This window comes from Macrotis lagotis, chromosome 2 (assembly GCF_037893015.1).
Source record: "Macrotis lagotis isolate mMagLag1 chromosome 2, bilby.v1.9.chrom.fasta, whole genome shotgun sequence".
In the NCBI taxonomy this organism is placed as follows: Eukaryota; Metazoa; Chordata; class Mammalia; order Peramelemorphia; family Peramelidae; genus Macrotis; species Macrotis lagotis.
Window position 1 is genome coordinate 81,936,057 of NC_133659.1, and position 20,802 is coordinate 81,956,858.

Consider the following 20,802-nt stretch of genomic DNA (forward strand, 5'->3'; position numbering starts at 1 on the left):
AAAGAGGTAACAACTCAGCTAAGAGAGAGACCCAGATTTCTCCCAAGAGGAAATTCTTTGAAGAAGGTGTAGCAACCTTGAGACAGAGACATGATGAAGCCTGCCAGGTCTCTGCATGTTGGTTTCTTCCTATAGTTTTGTTTTCCTTTCAACAACCTGAAGTGGTGTTGGCATTGTCCATCTTCATTGTCAAAATTAGAAGGCAGAAAGAAGCACAGGAATCATTTACAGTTTTCAAGGAGACTGAATAGACTGAAGAATCTGAAGTGCCAGAGCTCTCCTTTCTCCTCATCTTGCAAAGTCTACCCTTCCTCCCATAGAGGCTCAGGACATTGATCCCCACCAATGAAGAGAAAGTCCCATCTCAATGGGCAACATATGTATGAAAAGGGATTTATTATACTTTGTGCTAAGTATTGGGGTATATATTGGAGGTACAAATACAAAAACAAAGATACCCCTGCCCTCAAGGATCTTGCATTCAAAGGAGAATACAGCAAGTAGGAAGAATATGACAGAATTTATTTGAATATGGTTGCCTTAGAAAGGGAGGGATGGGTTGATAGTATGGTGGCTAGGGAGAAGAAATTCAGGGAATAAAGTGAAACATCACAGGAGCCCAAGCTTGGATACAGTAAACTACAATGGTAAGCTTACAAAGTAAGTTGATATATCAATTGGGACTGTGGTGGGAGGAAGGGTGAGAATTCCAGGAATGAAAGGGTTATACTTAGAGATTTGTGACTAGAGGAGATGGGCTGGAATGTCCTGAGTGAAGGTTCATTCATAGATAAAGAGATAGCTATAGATATATTATATATAAATGTATCTAATATAGATATAATGGAGTTTGTTTAATAAATAGACAATCAACCACCAACATTTTATATCTAGAGGAAGGCTATTGTCATGTTAAGAGCTCTTTTGAAACATTTATGAGAGACTCAAAAGTATTATTGGATGAGAAAGTTTGAGTGGACTGAGAATCATACTATTGGAAAATCATAATGTTGCCTTAGATTAATCAAAATATCAGAGTAATTATTCTTTATCCTTACTGGTTTGATGTTATCCATCTCATTTACCACAAAGATAGATTTGGTTAATCAAATTAGATCAACATTTTTGATGGGGAGGGGTTAACAAGCAATGAGGGGAATGAGAGAGATTAATTCCCAGTATTGATAGAAACGGAAGCAGGGAGGAGTAATTCTTGCAACTGGTTGAAGAGTCTGTAGATAGGGAAGCTAAAAGGAAGGGATGATTGTAAATCAGACAGCTTGAATTTTTTTTGAAGCTGAATTTTTAAAAATCTTGATAGTGTTTTTTTCCAATTCCATGTAAAGATAATTTTCAATATTTATTAAAAAAAATTTGAGTTCCAAATATTTTTGACTTCCTTCCTTCTGCCCACTTCCCAAGACAACAATCTGTTAGAGATGTCTGTTCTATATCTTCAAATATGTTAAACATATTTCCATTTCTATGAGAGAAAAGTCAGAACAAAAGGAAAAAATCATGAGGAAGAAAAAACAAATAAAGAAAAAATGAAAACAATATGCTTTGATTTTCATTGAGACTCCATAGTTATTTCTCTGGATATGGATGGCATTTTCCACAACAAGTTTTTTAGAATTATCTTTGTTCACTGTATTGCTGAGAAGAGCTAATTCTATCATAGTTACTCATGGCACAATGCTGCCAATATTTTCTTGGTAAGTGTTTCCAGTTTTTTTCTGAAATCCGCCTGTTCATTATTTCTTATAGAATGACCAGTTTATATTTTTTCAAGAATTATTCAAGAATAATCCTGTTCTTTGTGTATCTTCTAATGTTTTGAATCACTGAACCCAAAAGTTGTTTGGCTAAGAGATAATTGGATTTGACTATAAGGAGCTTTAAATTTGAGATGGGGGGGGGCCTATGGTCATAACATTTTAAATTTAAGTAGTGGTAGGAAAATCATTATGGCATAGTAGATAGAATCAGTAAGAACTGGGTTCAGTCTCTACTTCTGAAACACACCATACTTTATCACATGCTCATGGGTATGTGACCTTACTTATCAGTGATCCTTTCTGAGATTAAGTTATGGAGGTGCTGGAGATCTTTATCAGTGGTCAGAGCCTCCAGACCAATAACTTCCCACCCTAAGGAAAATGTAAGTTTTGACAATAAAATACACAAACAAAAAAATCCCAACAAAACAAACAATTGGAGGCAGTTGTTATACTAGAGGGGCACCAATTTTATACTTAAAAAAGTAAGGTTCAAATTCTAACTTTGTTTCTTATTGACTATGTATGTAACCATGGACAAATAGTTTCATATTTGAGTTTTCATTTATATTTTTGAAAAATGAAGAAGCTGGAGTAAATTATTTCCAAAATCTTTTCCACCGCTGAGATTTCTTTTGGTTTGTGAAGATGTTGTCTTCAAGATTTACTTGACCTTTTTTGGAATTCCTGCCCAATTTTTCACATTAATGTTTTCTTTCATTTTTTTTTACCTGCAGTAAAAAAAAAGTGTATTTAAAAAATCGTTATACCGTCCTACTCTCACATCCTCTCCCATTCTCCTCCTCCACCACCATGATTGATGAGTTATTCAGGCAGGTAGGCATATATGTATATGATTATAGACAATATACACACAATCCATGCAAATATACACATGTATGCACACACAGAGAGAGACAGACAGATAGACAAAGTATGCTCTTTGACAATTCTTTTAATTTCAATTTAATAAATACTATTAAGAATTCTTTGCTAGAACAATGGTAGACACTGGCAACAAAAAGAAAAAATTATTTCCAACTATTATTAATTTACATTTAAATTTTTACCATACCTTCTATAGAGAAAGAAAGAAAGAAGTATATTTGATTTTAGAATAGGGAAACAATCTTTTTGCATAAGATTTTATTTTGATTTTGTTAACTCCACCACTTCTTATCCTGAAACTTCCCTTAGAACCTGTGATTGTCACACCCTGGAATAATCTTTTCTACCATATTGGTTCCCCTTCTTTGATTATGAGTTTCTTCCAGGATCTTCATTTTTGGGAAGGAGTCCAGATCAGTCATACTTTCCTCTCCAGCTTTGCTTATGACTTTCCAGACTTTAAGATCATGTAAGCTTTTTTTTTTTGTCTTCATATTAGATTCTAGATTTAGAGTTGGAAGGTATCTCAGATATCATCTAGCCCAAACAATTCATCTTACAGATGAAGCAGTAAAGGCCTCAGAGGGCTTCCACATTGATACAGATAATAAATGAGAGAACCAGAATTTTCATCCATATTTTCTCACTCCAAAAATCCAGCAAAAACAATTCAGTTTCTAATTTCATTGGCACAGTAGGGCTCCAGTGTAGCAGCTGAGAGTTAAAATTCATTAGTTGATGAACCCAAGATTATTTAACACTCCTGTTAGCTAGAGATAAACAGTTAGAAAGTCAACAGTGAGTTGCTATTCATTAACATGAAAAAGGACTTAGCTATGAGAAGCTGCCAACTTCAGAGGAAGCTTCAATTTTTGTCTTAAAAGCTTGGCTAAATCTGTTACCACCCTCTTCTAGCTATCTTTCCACAGAGGATTATATAAATTCTTAAAAAGAATAAAATATCAAAATATTTTTTTTTACTTGTCACAACAGTTCACCCTGGTGAAAAGTTTGTACAGACTAAATATGAAAACTGGTGTTAATGTAAATATCAAGGATGCATTTAAAGGTCTCTATATTGATAGCACTCATATTTGGTTCCACTGGGAGGTCAAATGTTTTACTTTTGAAAATAATTCACTGTATTACATCTTTTAACTCTGAACATCTAAGTAAGAGTTTCAGGAAAAAAGTCTCCTTTTCATTGTTGCTAGTAAAAGATATAGATCTTTAAGAGAGTTTGTTATCATTTGACGACTTCTCTAACATTGTTCTGGCTATATGGGCAGTGCTTTTACTTGTATTAATGAGTAGTTTTCCCTTTCTTCTTGGAATTTTTCTAACACCGGAAAAATTCTTGAGATTACCCAACTTTTTAGCCCTCAAATCCCTGTTTCGTTTTTCTCGTAATTACGGGGCAGCTTCACAATTCCTTTCTGTAAAAATCACATTAGAAAATACCTGGGAGGGGAAGCTGTCAGGGTCACTAAGATTTTATTTTATTGCTGGTGACTCACAAATTACTTTTGGAAGCTAATGAATCCCTTTTAGTATCATGATTTTATAATGACAAAATGGTGTTATAGTTATTTGACCTTGTTTTCTTGGCAAAAATTTAATCTTTCCTCCTTTCAAAAAATATTAATTCTAATTTTCCTATTATGCTACTGGCTTTGTATCAACATGCTCCCTGATATGATTTAATCCCTGATGAAATTTATATTGTGTATTTAGTTCTCTTTAATAATATTCAGCTTCAAAATTAATTGTTTTATATGAAATTTTTAGCTTTATGAGGAAGGTTCAGAGTCAGGATTGGAAATCCCCAGAACTTCTAGTTAATGGGGATTTCAACATATAGAACAAACTCCTTAACTTTATTTCCTTTTTTAACACAGTTGCTAAACAGGTAGATGAGAAGAATGCTGAAAATTTACCTAGACCTTATCTAAGCATTCATTAAGATACCTTAAGTTTTTATTTTAGTTTTTGAAAATTTTTTGAAAAAATGGAATGGTATGGACTCTGTGATATTTTAATTAGATGGAATCATTCAATATTACTATGGGAGGAGGTCTTCAATGAAATATTCCACTTAACTTTGAGGAATGGACTGCTTTAGCAGTTAGCAATTTTTCTTTCACATCAAACAACACTTGACTAATTACAAAAAGAATAAAAATTCTATGAACTATTTCCATTTTGGTTCAACAATAAAACTTTTCTTTAACTGGATAATTTTTAGCCCAGTTTCTTTTACTAAACTAAAGTATTTCTAAAAATATGTTTTAAGTCCAAAAATCATTCTGTTCTTGGGTCATGGGATGGTATTGCTTGCCATTTTGAAGAGTCTGTTAAGATAAGGGCTGGAATAAATGGCATCTAAGGCCCCATCTTACTCTGTGTTTCTATGAATAAAGAAATGATGGGCAAAACGATAACAGAAAGAAAGAAACATGGGTCCTAAGCCTAGATGTTCCATAAATTCTATAAAGGAAAATTAACTTATATTGTCAGGGTCATGACTGACCAAGTGATTTTATTCCAATGACTGTTTTTTCTTTTTTTTTTACATTTCTTTTTTTATTGATATTTTATTTTTATGAAAGTTTTTCAGCATTCATTCATATGCATAAGCATAATTTTAAGTTATCAAATTTCCTTTGTGCCTTCCCACCCCCTTCTCCTCAGTGGCGAAAAGTCAGGTTAACATTGTACATACATATTTATGATAAACATGTTTACAGACTAGTCATCTTCAGTATGAGGAATTAGGATTAAGGGAAAGAGATTCATAAGAGATATTTTTTATAAAGTGTTCATCAGATTCTGAAGGGTTTTTATTTTTTATCATTCTTTTAGTTTTTTTCATTTTTGTTTTTCTTTGTTTTGTTTTTCTTTCTCTGAATGGGGATAGCATGGTCCATAACCAGTCTAATACAGTTGTTCTAGTTCTCTGAACTGCTGAGAGGAGCTGCTTTCATCAAGGTTGATCATCTCACAATCTTGTTGTTAATGTGTACTTTGTTTTCTTGGTTCTACTCCCTTTACTCAGCATCAGATCCTTCTCTAGAGTGGTTTCTTATAGAACAATAATATTCCATAGTATTCATGTATGATAACATGTTTAGCCATTCCCCAATTGATGGGCATCCCCTCAATTTCTAATTTTTTGCCATTACAAATAAAAGTTGCTATGAATATTTTGAAACATGTGAAGCTTTCCCCATTTTTTATGATTTCTTCTGGATATGGGCTTAGAATTGAAATTGTTGGGTCAAAGGTTATGAACAGTTTTATTGCTCTTTGGGCATAGTTCCATATTGCTCTCCAAAAAAGTTGGATCCATTCATGGCTCCTCTATCAATGCATCAATATTCTAATCTTCCCACAACCTCTCCAATATTGATCATTTTCCCTTTTTCTCATCTTGGCCAATCTGATAGGTGAGAGGTAATACCTCAGAGTTGTTTTAATTTGCATTTCTCTAATCAATAATGATTTGGAGCACTTTTTCATATGATTGTAAATAGCTTTAATTTCTTCATATGAAAACTGTCTATTCTTATCCTTTGAATATTTACCAATTGGGGAATGACTTGTAACTTTATAAATTTGATGCAGTTCTCTCTCTATATATAGTTGAGAAATGAGACCTTTATCAGAACTCCTAGTTGTGAAGATTGTTTCCAGGCTTTCTGCTTTCCTTCTGATTTTGGCAGTATTAATTTTCTTGGTGCAAATCTTGTTTAATTTAATATAGTCAAAATCATTCATTTTACAGTTTATAATGTGCTCTAGTTCTTGTTTGATCATAAATTTTTTCCTTTTCCATGGATTTGATAGATAGAGCATTTCTCGGTCTATTAATTTATCTATGGTGTTGCCCTTTATGTCTTAATCCTGTTCCCATTTTGACCTTATTTTGGTATAGGGTGAATTCCTGTGACTGTTAATGAGAACTTTCCTATTACTGGAGAGATTACCTGTATTAAAAAATGAGCTGAAAGCTAGGAAAATGTTTACTCATTCATAAAGTGATCCATGGATTCAGTAAATATGAATTTAGTGCCTACAATGTGAAAAATATTATCGTCTACATTTATATAGAGGCTATATGGTTCTGAATAGTGTTTAACTTGGAATTAGGAAGAAGCTACTTTAGGAACTTATAAGTAGTGTGACTTTAAGCAAGCCACAGACTTGTGGGAGCAGGTGATAACTTGGAATATCTATCCCAAATGAGATCCCAGATTTCTGAATCTCTGTCTTTATATAAAATTGATGTTGCTGAGGAGGTTCACAGGGACTGGGTGAGAGGGAGACCTTAGAGACTTCAATGAGTGGGTGGGTTGGACTATTATTCTTTCTCCTTCCTTTGACCAAAGAGTATTGTGATTATGAAAGTTTGCTAACCTTACTTACATGAATTAGATGAAGTTTGCTAATCTAATTATAATTAGGAGATTTTTGTATCCCTTATCTTAATGTAGCTGAATATGTCTGATAGTGGGTATACTTCTACTTAAAGTATGGTCTCCAAAACTCTTCTTTTTGAGAGAAAGGAGGCTCTCAAAGTGGTGGCTGAACTTACATTAAATGGTCAGATATGGAATGACTTCTAACCTATCAAAGGTTATGGACCTATCAAAAAGTCAGTCCTGATATCTACAAAATTATGGGATTCACTTTGATGACATAAAACTATAACCCCATAGCTAACATATCAACTAAGTCTGATAATGCATGCTATATTCTACATCCATAGCTCCCCAATCTTTGTAAAGAGGAAAGGAGAGAATATTTTCTGAGTGTCTTCTCTAAGACCAAGTTCTGGCCCCAAAGAAAGGTTTATTATAATTATTCAGCATTTAGCTTCATTTTCCAAAGTTATTCTTTCCTTTGCTACTGTTAAAATCATTTTGTTGCAAGAAACATATATAGGAAGACCACAGGAAATGTAGCTGCAAAGCAATCTGAGTCTAGATTATTCCTATTTATATAATGAAAAAACAGAGTGTCTGATATTGGTCCTTACTAGTGGGACCTCTTGCTCCTCAAGTGTTCTTGAAGGTTTAATTTGTCAGGAAGCTGACAGGAGCTCAAGAACTTGGACTCAAGAGCAGTCTTTTTTGGATATGCTTGTGTGCCTAGCTCCTTTCTGCACTCATAATTATTGTTTTAACCTCTGATCTTATAATTTGACCTGCTACTTAGACAGACAACAAGGAGAGACTGGTTCTTAAGTTAAGAATGGTAGTTAATAACACTTTCAGTAAGGAGCAGGGGGCTTTTGCAAAGTTGTAAGAAGGAAAAACAGTCTATTGAACTTCTGCTATACAAAATTTAGGAAGTTACAGGAAGTCAAACATCAAAGGACACTATTTCCTTTATCATGCAATTAAAAACATTACAGAAAAGTACATTTAATACAAAGGTTTTTTTTTTCTATTTAGATTGTTGACTTCAATGACTCTTCTTTTGAGAGTCTTTCAAAAGAATGGCTGAACTTAGATGGAGACAGTTTGGCTTTGTTTGAAAGTCTTCAGTTGTTCTAAATTGTTTGGACTGTGACTTCTCCAAAAATTGAATGAAACATGTAATTCAAAAATATATATTAAAGAAATAATAACAATGTTGGAATCATTTTCAAAAATATGGGAGTGAGATAAAATTATTATTAAAAGCTAAAAATTATAATACTATTACTATTAAACAATTATGATAGCCATAATACTATTGAATTGATCCTTCATATGCATCAATAAGACCTTAAATGTGGTGTAGGTCAAAGCAGTCTGAGATAAGAGGGGCATCCATTACAGTCTTCAGGGATTTTATATTTTCCTGTATTTTATTTAGGATATAAACAGATAATATATCGATAATTTTAGGAAAAAGTGCTAAATCCTATAGACTTTCCATAGGAGATGGTGTATCAAATGATCTTGACAGAAGCTAGGATTTTTAGAGCCAGAGTCAAAGAGGGATTATTCTAGGCTGGAATCTCAACTTCAGCAAGGGCACAAAGGCAGGGAAGTTGCAGTATAATAAATAGAGGGTCAGGCCAGTTTTGTTGCAAATGGAGAGATTGCAATGTGCTGAATTCAGGAATTTGTTTTTGGTCCTGGAGGATATAGAGGGTTATTTATTCTTTAGCCAGAAGCTGATATGATCTGGCATGTTTTAGGAAGATTATTTTGTCAGCTGGGTAGAGTATGGATATGAAAATGAGAAACTGACCAGAAAATAGGAATTTAATGAGGAGACTAATAAGATATTTCAAATTTAGATGAGGAGTGACAGTACCTAAACTAGATCCACCATCATATGACTGGAAGGGAAAAAGATAGAAATGATAGTGAGAACAATAATTTCTCAATAATTTTCAGTGAATAAAATTAGCCAGATATAGTTAGACTAGTGCAGGGTATAGTACAATGAGTCAATTATCCCTCTTCTTTTTGGATCTGCTTCTTCTATGAATATAGTCCAGGGTGAAACCCAACCATGCCTCGATGTTGAATCATTTGGAGCTTTCATCCAATTAAACTCTTATCTCTTTTTTTTTTGCATGTCACATCCTGTACTTTTATAATTTACCATTTAAACTTAAATATAGGACTTAACACATATCTATGCTTCATTAAATTTTGACTCATTATGCCAACCTTTCCAGATCTTTTGGGATGCTGATTCGATTTACATGCAATGTAATTTTTCTTAACCTGGGGTCCAAACTTTACTTTTTTTGGAGATATAATCATAGCCCTCTAGCTGTCCATCTGTTGTCTCTTATTCTTATTACATAGCCAGATGTTTTCTGCTCCAGATGTTCTCAAGAATTTTTTTTGCAAAACTTCTGGATTTCATGTCATCACTGATAAGGTTGACCTACTTAAAAAACCCCACAAGGCATCTTTCCATCACCCTTTGGGTTATTTGTAATTATGTTATTTTTAAGAGTGTTGTTTCATGATTCACAACCAATAGCAGCTACAAGGATGTCATGAAGCACTTGATCAAATACCCTTTTAAAACCCTGATCAACTGGCATTTCTGAGATATATCAGTCTAGTAAAAATACTTTTAACAAAGAACAGGAAATAATTTTCCCATGACTAGGAACTTTGGCACTTGAAAATTTTTAATCTTTCTTCTTCTGATAACTACATGTCAAAGCTTGTCCTTTCATCACAAATGCAGCATCTTTTTTGGATCCAAAATTAAATTTGGGAGTACTTAGTGGCTAATCAGTATTTTAGTTCCAGAAGTCTCTATCTCCTATTAAGTTAGTCTAGAAGCTATTCCCTCAGCATGCCTCATCTGCTCTGGTCCAATGACTAGTATTTGTCTGATCAGATAAAGCTCGGGGTATTTCTTAGCATTCATTCTCACCTTTCCCCATTCTTAATTTCTTTGGATTGTTTGCCCTTCTAGTCTCTTGCTCTTCATTCTTTTTCCTTCTACTATGAAGATGAAGATAAATCAGTGTAATTATCAGCACATAGAAATTTATCTTGCTAACTCAGTTTCTCCAAGGAGACCTCTTAAAAGTGTTAACTTCTTATTTTAAACTCTCTATATAGCACAATTTAAAAATAACTACAAATTGTTAATTCTTTATGGAGTGGGGTGTGTAATACAAAGCATCAATTTTTTTTATTCTAGGAAGCTGATAAACCCAAAGTCAACTTTTTTTAATCTTTAATCCTATTCAAAAAGAAAAATCCTAAAAATGAATAAGATATGAGAAAATTTTAATAAAAGAAAGAATAACACAAAGCATTAATACTGAGAATATTCTTTATGGGGATTTTGTTTAGTTTAAGCCAAAAATGTTTTTTATTTATTATTCAAGACAATGTGTGTTGGGTTCTGAGGAATTATGTTAAATATGAGGATAAGAAGTTCTCTTCTGGTTTTTAACAAGTTAAAATTAATATTATAAGAATATGAATTTTTATAAAATATTCTTCCTGCTGTGGATTTCAAACTGCTCATAGGCAGTATGATGTAGCAGATATGGCATAGGAAATCAGGTTTGAAAACTACCTAAAGGCACCATATCTTTGCAAGTTATTTAACTTCTCAAAGTCTCAGTTTTCACATCTATAAAGAAGGCATAAAAATACACGATCTTTCTCTTAGGGTTGCTGTGAAGAAAGGACCTTTCAAAGTTCATATCCTACGTAACATGAGTTCATAAGATTTTTTTAATTAAAACTGAAAGGAACCTTAGAGGTCATGAACTTCAAGTCCTTCTTGCTTTTTAGAGGAGGAAACGGAAGCCTGGAGAGACTTAATGATTTATTCAAAGTGACACTTTAATGGCAAAGCCAGAATTCAAATTTAAGAATCCAGAATACAAGTCTCTCCTTCTTTCCGCTGAACTACTAATTCCTTACCTTTAAACTGTGTGCCACTGAAAGGCAAAAACTTTTTTGATCCTAACATAAAAAGGAATAAATCATTTTTAAGATCAGGTAGTAAAACTGAATCCTTGATCTGTTCAGCAAAAAGATAGGATTGCACTATGTTCTCTAAATGCTAATCTAGGGTTGGGCTGGACTAGGGGAAGGAAGTGAATTCCAAAGTCAAGAAATGGCACAGAAACAGAATGCATTAGAGGGAAAAAAAAAACATGAGAAAGATATAATAGTAGCATCAGACTAGAAAAATACTTTGCTTGTGCTGCTTTCCCAAGAGGAAGGATAAGATTGTGGAAAGACAAAGTTGGGGGAGTAAAAACAATCCAGACTTGTAATGACAGATTAGGAAATGTAAAGACTCTCCAGAAACCACAAATGTATCCACTATTTTCCTCTAACCTTTTATTGTCTAGGACAAAAAACAAGACTAAGCATGATTTAGTACCCCAGTTTTACCATTCAGAAAATCATTAAGTCTGAACAGATTTATCAAATTTTTCACAATTAATTTTGTAGGACTTTTCAATTTTTCTCCCCTTATCCCAAATTTAGGGGAAATTTTCTTTGTTATTTAAATGACTATTTACCTAAGCAGCATTGGTGCTTCCAGTAATCTTTCCATCCCCTTTCCATCTCTATCCATTCATGCCTTCTCATCCTATGTAATTCTCATTCCCTTCTTTTTCTAATGTTATAACAATCCTACCTGATGTTTTGGAGGGCTTTTTTTCTTGATTTCTTGTTATTGTGTAGATATCAATGGACTAAACCAATTATCTATTGGTTTTTCTTCTTTTTCTAGATGTCCAAATAGCTTTGATAATTAATATTTAATTTAATAATGATTAATAATAATTAATTAGAATTAAAATTATTTCAGAAACTATTGGATTTAAATTATACTGTGCAGATTATAGAATTTCTTGATATCTTGAACAAAACCCAAAAATTACTGGCAATAAAAACTTCTGAGTCACTAGGGTTTTCTAAAATAATCAGAATCTCAAAGGGGAAAATAATTAGTTTTCCTGCTACCATACTGATGTTTGGGAGAATAGTAGCTGTTTGGGAGAATAGTATAAAGAATTATAAATCAAAAGTCAAGAGAGAGATGAGGGAATAAACTGGAAATCTTTATAAGGTAAATGAATAATGTACAACCTTCCTTATGACCTGTCAAATGTAATTAGGCTATAGGAAGAAGGTTGTTTATTTAACCAACCCTTCATGTGTCAGACATTTCCTTTGTGTGGATACTCCCTGCAGTAATGTAGGTTGAAACACCTCTATGAAATACCTCTATTTAGTAGATGCCCTTTGGAAATTATTATAAATAGAGAGAACCAGCTCTGCAATCTGAGTTCAAATATGGCCTTAGACACTGAACACTTACTAGCTATGTGACTTTGGAAACATCACATAATCCTGATTATTTCACATCCAGGGTCATCTCCAGTCATCCTGACCCATATCTGAGCATTAAACCCAGATGTCTCCAGAGGAGAAAGAGAGACTGATGGCTTAGCACAGCACCATCTCACTCAAATCCAATTCACATGTATGTCATGGCATCAACTCTCTGAAGTCATGATCTTCAAGAACTAAGGACAAACAACAAAGGGTAAACAATACATTGTCTTATAGTTAACATGGTGATGAGTTTCTTTAAACAGATTTTTCCATGGATAAGAGTCACTGGATCCCTACTCAAAGCCTTTTCAGTTTGGTAGCCTATGCCTCTGAGTATAGCTTTCAAAAACCTAATTTCATCTCCATGTCACAATATTTCAAAGTCTATCCCCTCTTATTTGAATACTTTTTTATAATAGAAGTCAGTCAGTCAGTCAGTAAGTTAAAAATCATCTATTAAATGGCTAGTATGTGCCAGACTTGATGTTAAGTGCTGGAAATACAAAAGAAGTAACAAAAATATCCCTACCAAAAAGAGCACCACCCTCCCCAAACAAAATAAAGCAATAAAACCAAGAACAATTCTTTTATCAAGATACTCATAGTCTATGGGGAGACAATGTGCAAACAACACATATACTTGATAGATAAGAGGTGGTCTCAGAGGGCAGACATTAAATTTAAGGAGGAATAGGAAAGGATTCTTGCAGAAGACTTTAGTAGAGATTCGAGGGAACCAGAGTCTAGCAGAAGATTGGACTTTAATATTGACTTAGAGAAAAGGAATTAGAAAGGCAGAGATGAGAAGGGAGTGAGTTTCAACCATGTGGGACAGTCAGTGAAAAGTCCAGGGTTGGGAGATGGAGTGTTGTGTGTAAGGGACAGAAAAGAAGTCAGGGTCAGTAGACCTCAGACCACAAGGGAGGAAGAAAGAAGACTTGAAAGTTATAAAAGGCATTACATCAAATAGGATTTTGTATTTGATCTTGTTGGTAGTAGAGAGTCACTTGAAGTTTTTGAATAATGGGTCTAACATGGTCAGATCTGAATTTTGAGAAGATAAATTTGACAGCTGATTTGAGGATGAACTGGAGTGGGGATAAACTTTAGGGTGGGAAGCCAACTAAAAGGCTATTTCAATAGTACAAGTGTGAGGTGATGAGGGCTTATACAACACTAATGGCATTGTCAGAGGAAAGAAGGAGTATAGAAAATGATAGGAGTTGACAACTGATTGAATATGGAGGGGTGAGAGAAAGAGAGGAGATGAGGATGACATCTAATTTTGGTGAATGGGAGAAAGTATCCTCAATAGTAATAGAGAAGTTAAAAAGAAGGGAGAGTTTGGGAGGAAAATTGATTAATTCAATTCTGGATATTTTGTCAGTCGGTCAATAAACATGAATTAAACACCTACTATGTGGTAAGTGATGGAAAATACAAATTCAAGCAAAAAGAAAGACAGTTTCTGCCCTCAAGGATCTTATAACACGCAAAAAGGAACTAAAAAAACTGGGACAGAGGGGAAGATGACTGTGAAATTATAGTTTTGAAGTCCAGAAATCAGAAACAGAAGGGGGGCAGGGGATGAAGGTCAGTTTAGGTTCCTCCAAGAAATGGAGGCCCCAGGATCACCTCACCAGTGGAATAAGTGGGTCAGGTGAAGCAGGCTGCAGGAATGATTGTTATGTTCCAGGTTGAGGAGATCTCAAATGCTGAGGGGAGTTCTAGGATGAAAGGGTAGAAAGGCATTCTTTTGAAGTCTAAATAGGGGAGAGGAAGAATTTTAAGTAGCTATTATAGTCAATCTGTATGTTTTATGTATATATATATGTAACATACATAAATACATATATGTGCTTTATATGTTAAATACTTTACAATTTTTTCCTCATTTATTCCTCATAACCACCCTGAGAGGTGGGTACCATTATAGTTAAGGAAAGTGAGTCAGACAGCAGTTAAGTGACTTGCCCTAAGTCACACAACTAGAAAGTGTTTAAGGTATAATTTGAACTCTCATCTTCTTGATTCCAGATAGACTCTAACCATTATTTCACCTAGCTGCTGGAATCCAAAGACTCAGGGGTAGGGAGATGGTTGGTAAGAAATGGCTGGAAAATCAAGACCAATTAAATAACTTGCCATAGCACAAGTGAGAACAAGATCTCAGTTTACTTCTTGAACCAGTCTAATATTCATATTAGTATTTGATAATAGGCAAAAGATAGATGTTGCTCTATCACCTTTAAGAGCTTTCACAAATTGCATCCATTTTAGCTCTCTAATTTACAGACACACACACACTCACTATCCTAAGGGCTCTGGGGCATTTATCTCCTTCCTCATTCCTTTGCCTTCTAGGAGGAGTTATTGCTTAATCATTTTCTAGGTAACACTGCCTCCAAAATAGTTGTTCCTATTTTTGTAAACATTTTTCTTTTTATTTCTATCTCAGTAAATGTCTTAATGTCTAGAAGGAAGTTAAGTTCCTGCACCAAATGAAAAAACATCAATTTGTTTCATGACATAGTTGAATTCTCTTTTAAAAGCCTACTCCAATACTTTATGTGGGCTAGAGGTAACAACTTGGGTTTCACAAAGGTTATACCAGGGAAATGTAAGTTAATACAAGTACTACCCAATTGGAAGGACTTTGAATAAGAACTGAATCCAATGCCTTTCCTTTGAGAAACAAGTTAGGTATGTTTAGAGGGATATGATAGTGAGGTGGCATTGTGGATAAAGAACATGACTTGAAGTTGATATAGATTAATTCTATCTCCAACATTTACTAGCTGTGTCACTCTGGGCAAGTCAGTTAACCTCTCTCAACTTCAATTTCCTTATCTATAAAATGAGAATAATTATAGCACCTATCTCTCAGTGTTATTATAAGGATTAAATGGGATAAGATATGTCAGTTTTCAAACTAGAAGTGATATATAAATATTGGTGGTGATGAAGAAGATAATGATGATAATGATAATAAATTCTTTGAGACAAGGCAGAATAGCCATGTGAAGGCTGGTGCCATGCTAGATCTGATGTCAGGAAGACTTGAGTTCAAATCTGAACTCTGACTCTTACTTCTTGGGGTACCCTAGAGAAATCACTTACCCTCTGTCTGCTTCATTTTCTTCAGTTGTAAAATGGGAATAATAATAATAATAATAATAATAATAATAGCATCTATCTCCCATAATTATTGAAAGGACCAGATAAAATGATACTTATAAAAAAGTGCTTAGCACAGTCCCTGATTCATAGAACATGCTATATAAATATTTATTTCTTTTCCTTTTCCTCCCCCTTACACTTTGTAGACATTCTACTTGGATACAGTGAAATTTGTACTCAGTGGCTGGTGAAGGGAGTACCAAAATGGATAAAATCAGAGGTCTTTGAAGTATAGCTGAATTATCACACATTTTACATTAATTAAAAACAATAAAGAATTCACTTAAACATGTCAAAAGCATTCTTAAAATTTAGTGTCTTAAGGACTCCAACTTCTTTAGGTGATGAAGCTGAACTCACTTTGAGAATTGACATTGCTTAATTCCACAAATTAAATTAAATTCAGTATACCATTGATACCAACACTTGTACCAACAAGGAACAAGTAGAGGACAATAGTGTTATACTAGCCCAAGAGAGGAGGAGCATTCTAAAGCATGTCATCTTTGACAGTAGGTCTTCAACCTCCATATTTTCAGTATCACTTCTTTTTCTGAATTGTACCAGGGTAACTTTGTTCTTTGTCTAGGGCATCCTTCTTATTGGGAAATTTTCATTTCTACTGCAAGTTTGCTAACTTTGTAACCTTCCTCCACTGCTCTGTCCCCTGGGGCCAAGAAGAAAATATCTGATCCTCTCTCCATATGATAGAAATGTCTTCTGGATCTTGTTTTCTGATCAGAGAACTATTTTAGGTCACTAACATCCCTTGGACATTTATCTTTTTCCCTCTGCTCTAGTTACAGTACATCCAAACTAGGAAGCTTCATTGCATAATTGGTGTGACACATCATCTACCCAAACATCACAGAGAAGAAAATCTGAAAAACATTTGTTATACTGATGAAATGGTGACTTTATTTTTAAATCATTAAAATATTAAACAACAAAAGGAAGTTATAAAATACCATTAATAGTATCAGAAGCTAAAGAATGCTGAGTTTCAGGCTCACTGCCTCTCTCTCCCCCCATAATTTTGAGCATATTTGAACTATTGAATATTGATAGAAAAATTATCCTATCTTTGCTTTTTATATTGCATCTCCCTAACATCTCCTATTTTTTCCTCCTGTACTCCTGTCTCTGATAAGGAGTTTCTCCTTAACAAAGCCAAATCTTCTATTCATCCAAGTCCTCTCTAATCATTCTTTCCTATAGTTATCATATGACTGTCTTTCTATTGACTCCTTCTCTACTAATCACAAATTTTCTTATCTCTCAAACTGAACAAAGAAAGCTCTCCTTAGATCCTACCATTTCAGCTAGTATAAATTATCTCATAGCTCTCTTCCCACTCTCAACTAAATTCCTGGGGGGAAAAATACACTTTGTACTTCTACTTCCTTTCCTCTCAGTCTCTTCTAAGATAATTCATATGAAACTACTTTCTTCAACTTTACCAAATCTAAGCCCTTTTCTCAATCCTCATCTTTTACCTCTCAGTAGCAATTGACATTATTGACCATTTTTATTATGTACTTTCTTGTCTCTGATTTTTTTTTAATTAATACCTCTTGGCTCTCTTATAACTGTTTAACCACTCTGCCTCAGTCTTCTTTGCTAGTTCTTCATGAATGAATATGTGAATGGTTAAAATGCCAGAGATACAAATAGAAAAAAGTAAGATAGTACCTGCTCTCAGAGAACTCACAGTCTAATGGAAAAGAGAACACATGGTTTTTTAACCATTGCCAAAGTGCAGGGATGGGAAATAGGGCATCACTCAGTGTGAGGACAACAAGAAGGTAGGTGTGCATGAATCAGAGTATATGAAAGGGAGTAATGTGGCATATAGTTGGATTGTTATGATGGAACCAGGTTGTGAAGTGCTTTAAATGCTAAACAGAGGCATTTATATTGATGGTAGAAGTAATGGGAATCTATTAGAATTTGTTTAATATATGTGTGTGTGTGTGTGTATGTGTTTGTGTGTGATGACATCTGTAGATCCACACCCTTGAAAAAGTTGCTTTGATGGTTCTGTGGAGGAAGAATTGGACTAGAACTAGTCCTGAGTCAAAGAGACAAACTAGAAGACTATCGAAATAGTCTAAGATGTGTTGAGGATTGTCAAGATATTAGGATACAACTTGTAAAACCCAGAAAGCCAGCTATTTCCTGAGTCTGGCATAACAACAGTCCTTTATGCTTACCCTCTGAATGACCTCACCGCTACAACATAAAGTGATCAATCAAATCTCCTGACATGCTAAGTGAACTGAACAAGGTGTTTTGCTCCTGTCCTCACTATTACAACTCTTATCTGTACCCTGATGAATGATCACAAGGTTCAACTACTCTTAAGATTCGAGACAAAAACTGTTATCACAGGACTCAAAAATGTCTGTATTGCCCCACAAAATGCCAACTATGGGGACTGTTTACTTAAGACCCAAGAATGTCTGGATTGTGGTCTCATCTTTTGTGGATGTCATGTATAAAAGACCTACCCTTGCCATTAGCCATAAGCCCTCTTTATCCTGAAGGTCTACTTCTACTTTAAAGGTTTTTCTTTACTTTGAAATTAAACTTCTGCTTGATTCCTGACTCTTCCTGTCTCTAGCCTGGTCACACATAGGTTAGCGAGTTGTTCTGATCCAACTGATAGGGTCTAAAGCAGAGAAGTGTCTATGTCAATTCAAAGAATTGTATAAACTAGAAGAAAATGGAGGTAGAAATGATAATTTGACAATTGGCTATATAGTTGAGACAGCATGAGGAACCAAGAATGACATGAAAGTAGTAACATTGAGTGACTGAAAGAATGAAACTATAAGGCAGACCACCTAACTAGAAAGAAAATAGATGTGGATCTTGATAAACTGATTGTAAACCTTGCTAAGTTATGATTTATTAGGGAGAGAGTCCTTTGAGCTGGTAATCTGGAGAAATCTCTGTCTCTCTCTCTGCTAATAGTGGAGAAGCTGTTAGAGTCTTGATTATTCTTAATAGATGGAAGGAGGAATGAAAGAAGCATGGAATTCTTGTATTATACTGGATGTTCCAAAAGTCTTTAAAATTTAGTAACTTAAAACTGTACAAGATTGTTGAATTGCCCTGTATTAGCATAGTCAAACTTGACTGTGCTCCAAATTCCAACTCTTGCTACTTGGGCAGAAAAAGAGGATGAAAAAAAATTATGGTCAGGATGGTTCATCTGGGATGGTTTTGTTTCAGCAGAAGACTACTCTGGTTAACCACAGACTTAGAGCATACCACTCCAGTTAATTTTTTTCCCTTTTACTGGTCAACTTGTTACTAACCCTGTTTTATATGGAATGGGAAGGACATGAAGGAGAAGGTAATAGTTTAATAATATTATTATATTAATAGTTTTATATGTTTTCTTTTAAATTGCATTTTATTTTTCCAATTACATGTAAAGACAATTTTAACATTTATTTTTATAAAATTTTAAGCTCCATATGTTTTCCCTCCTTTCCTTCCCTTGACAGTAACCAGTTTGATAAAGTGTTTACATATATGTATGCAATCATGTTGTAAAAAAAGAAACAGAACTAAAGGAAAAAACACTAAAAATGAAAATAATATGCTTCTATCTGCATTCAGACTCTAGCAGTTCTTTTTCTGGGGGTAATTTGCATTAATATAGTGCCTATTCTGTGCCATATTGGCAGCTAAGTGTTGAAATGGATAGAGCACAAGCCATGAATCAGGAAGACTTGAGTTCAAATTTGACCTCATTCATGAAACTTACTAGCTGTGTAACCTTGGGTAAGTCACATACCCCTGACTGCCTCACATCCAGGGTCATCTCCAGTCATCCTGATTCATATCTGACCACTAGACCCAGATGGCTCCAGAGGAGAAAGTGAGACTGGTGACTTAGCACAGCTCCTGCTCACTCAAATCTGTTCATGTACATGTCATGACATCACCTTCAGATGTCATGATCTTCATCAATTTCTACCGACTCAGTCCTTTAAAAATATTATTTCATCTAATCCTCACTATATTACGAAGAAAGTGTTCTTGCTACTTAAGCAGATAGAAGCTAAATGATTTGCCCAGGGTCTCATAACCAGTAAGTATTTGAGGGCACATTTGAACTCATCTTCTTGATTCTAGACCCTGTACTATCCACTGCATCATCTATTGCTTCTATGGCAGCTCAGTCATAGAACTGAGTGACTAAAAATTTATTCTTTAGATAGTCCAGAAACTCTCAATATTTCCTCCCTTATTCCTCCTTCAGCTTTCCCTCCCCCTTCTCTTCTACCTTACCCCCCACCACTGTTGAAATTAGACCTTTTAACTTAAATTGGTTAATCCTTTTTTTGATCTTCAAAGTTTTAAAAATAAAGTTGAACAAAATGACGCCATCTTCAGGATGATTTCTTCATTTTTTTCCTCAGTAATAGTGTTATTGACTAAATTTGAAATGGAACCAACTCAAGCCCACACTTCCATTTACTTGATTAGGAAATCCTTCTGTGCATCCTAATTTGCATCCTGACCATAAAATTGAGTAAAAAAAATCATTACATTATCTTAGTGCTGATCCAGAAATTAAATCTGCAAATTTAAAAGAGGATACCAAACCGCCTACCCACCCACACATATACACAAACAAGTAATATGGGGTTTTCCCCTAATTCCACAGATCCTGGCTCTATGAAGTTATCGGAAGTTCAAGGAATTGTGTGAAGTCATTTTCTGATGTCATTCAGTGCCAGAAGGGATAATAAGAGTTGTGGGTGATGGTTGTGGGCTTCTTGAAAGAAAAGATGATGGCATCAACTTGAATGTATGAATATGTTGCAAGTCAAAATCCATTTGGGTGGTTTCTTGTGATGGTAAAAATTATAAGGAGGAGTCTGAACACATAATGGGAAATGTGAGTGTAAAACCTATTTTATTGCCCTACATTTTAGTTGCATGCTGGAATCCTAGATAAATTTCCATTTCCTTTGTCTATAGATAATAATTTTTTTATAGCCAAATAACTTGTGGACTTTTCAACTCTTCCCCATAAGGGACTATTCTGGAAAGGGAAAAGGGTCTAAGAGTGGTTCCCCTGGAAGGTTACTCTG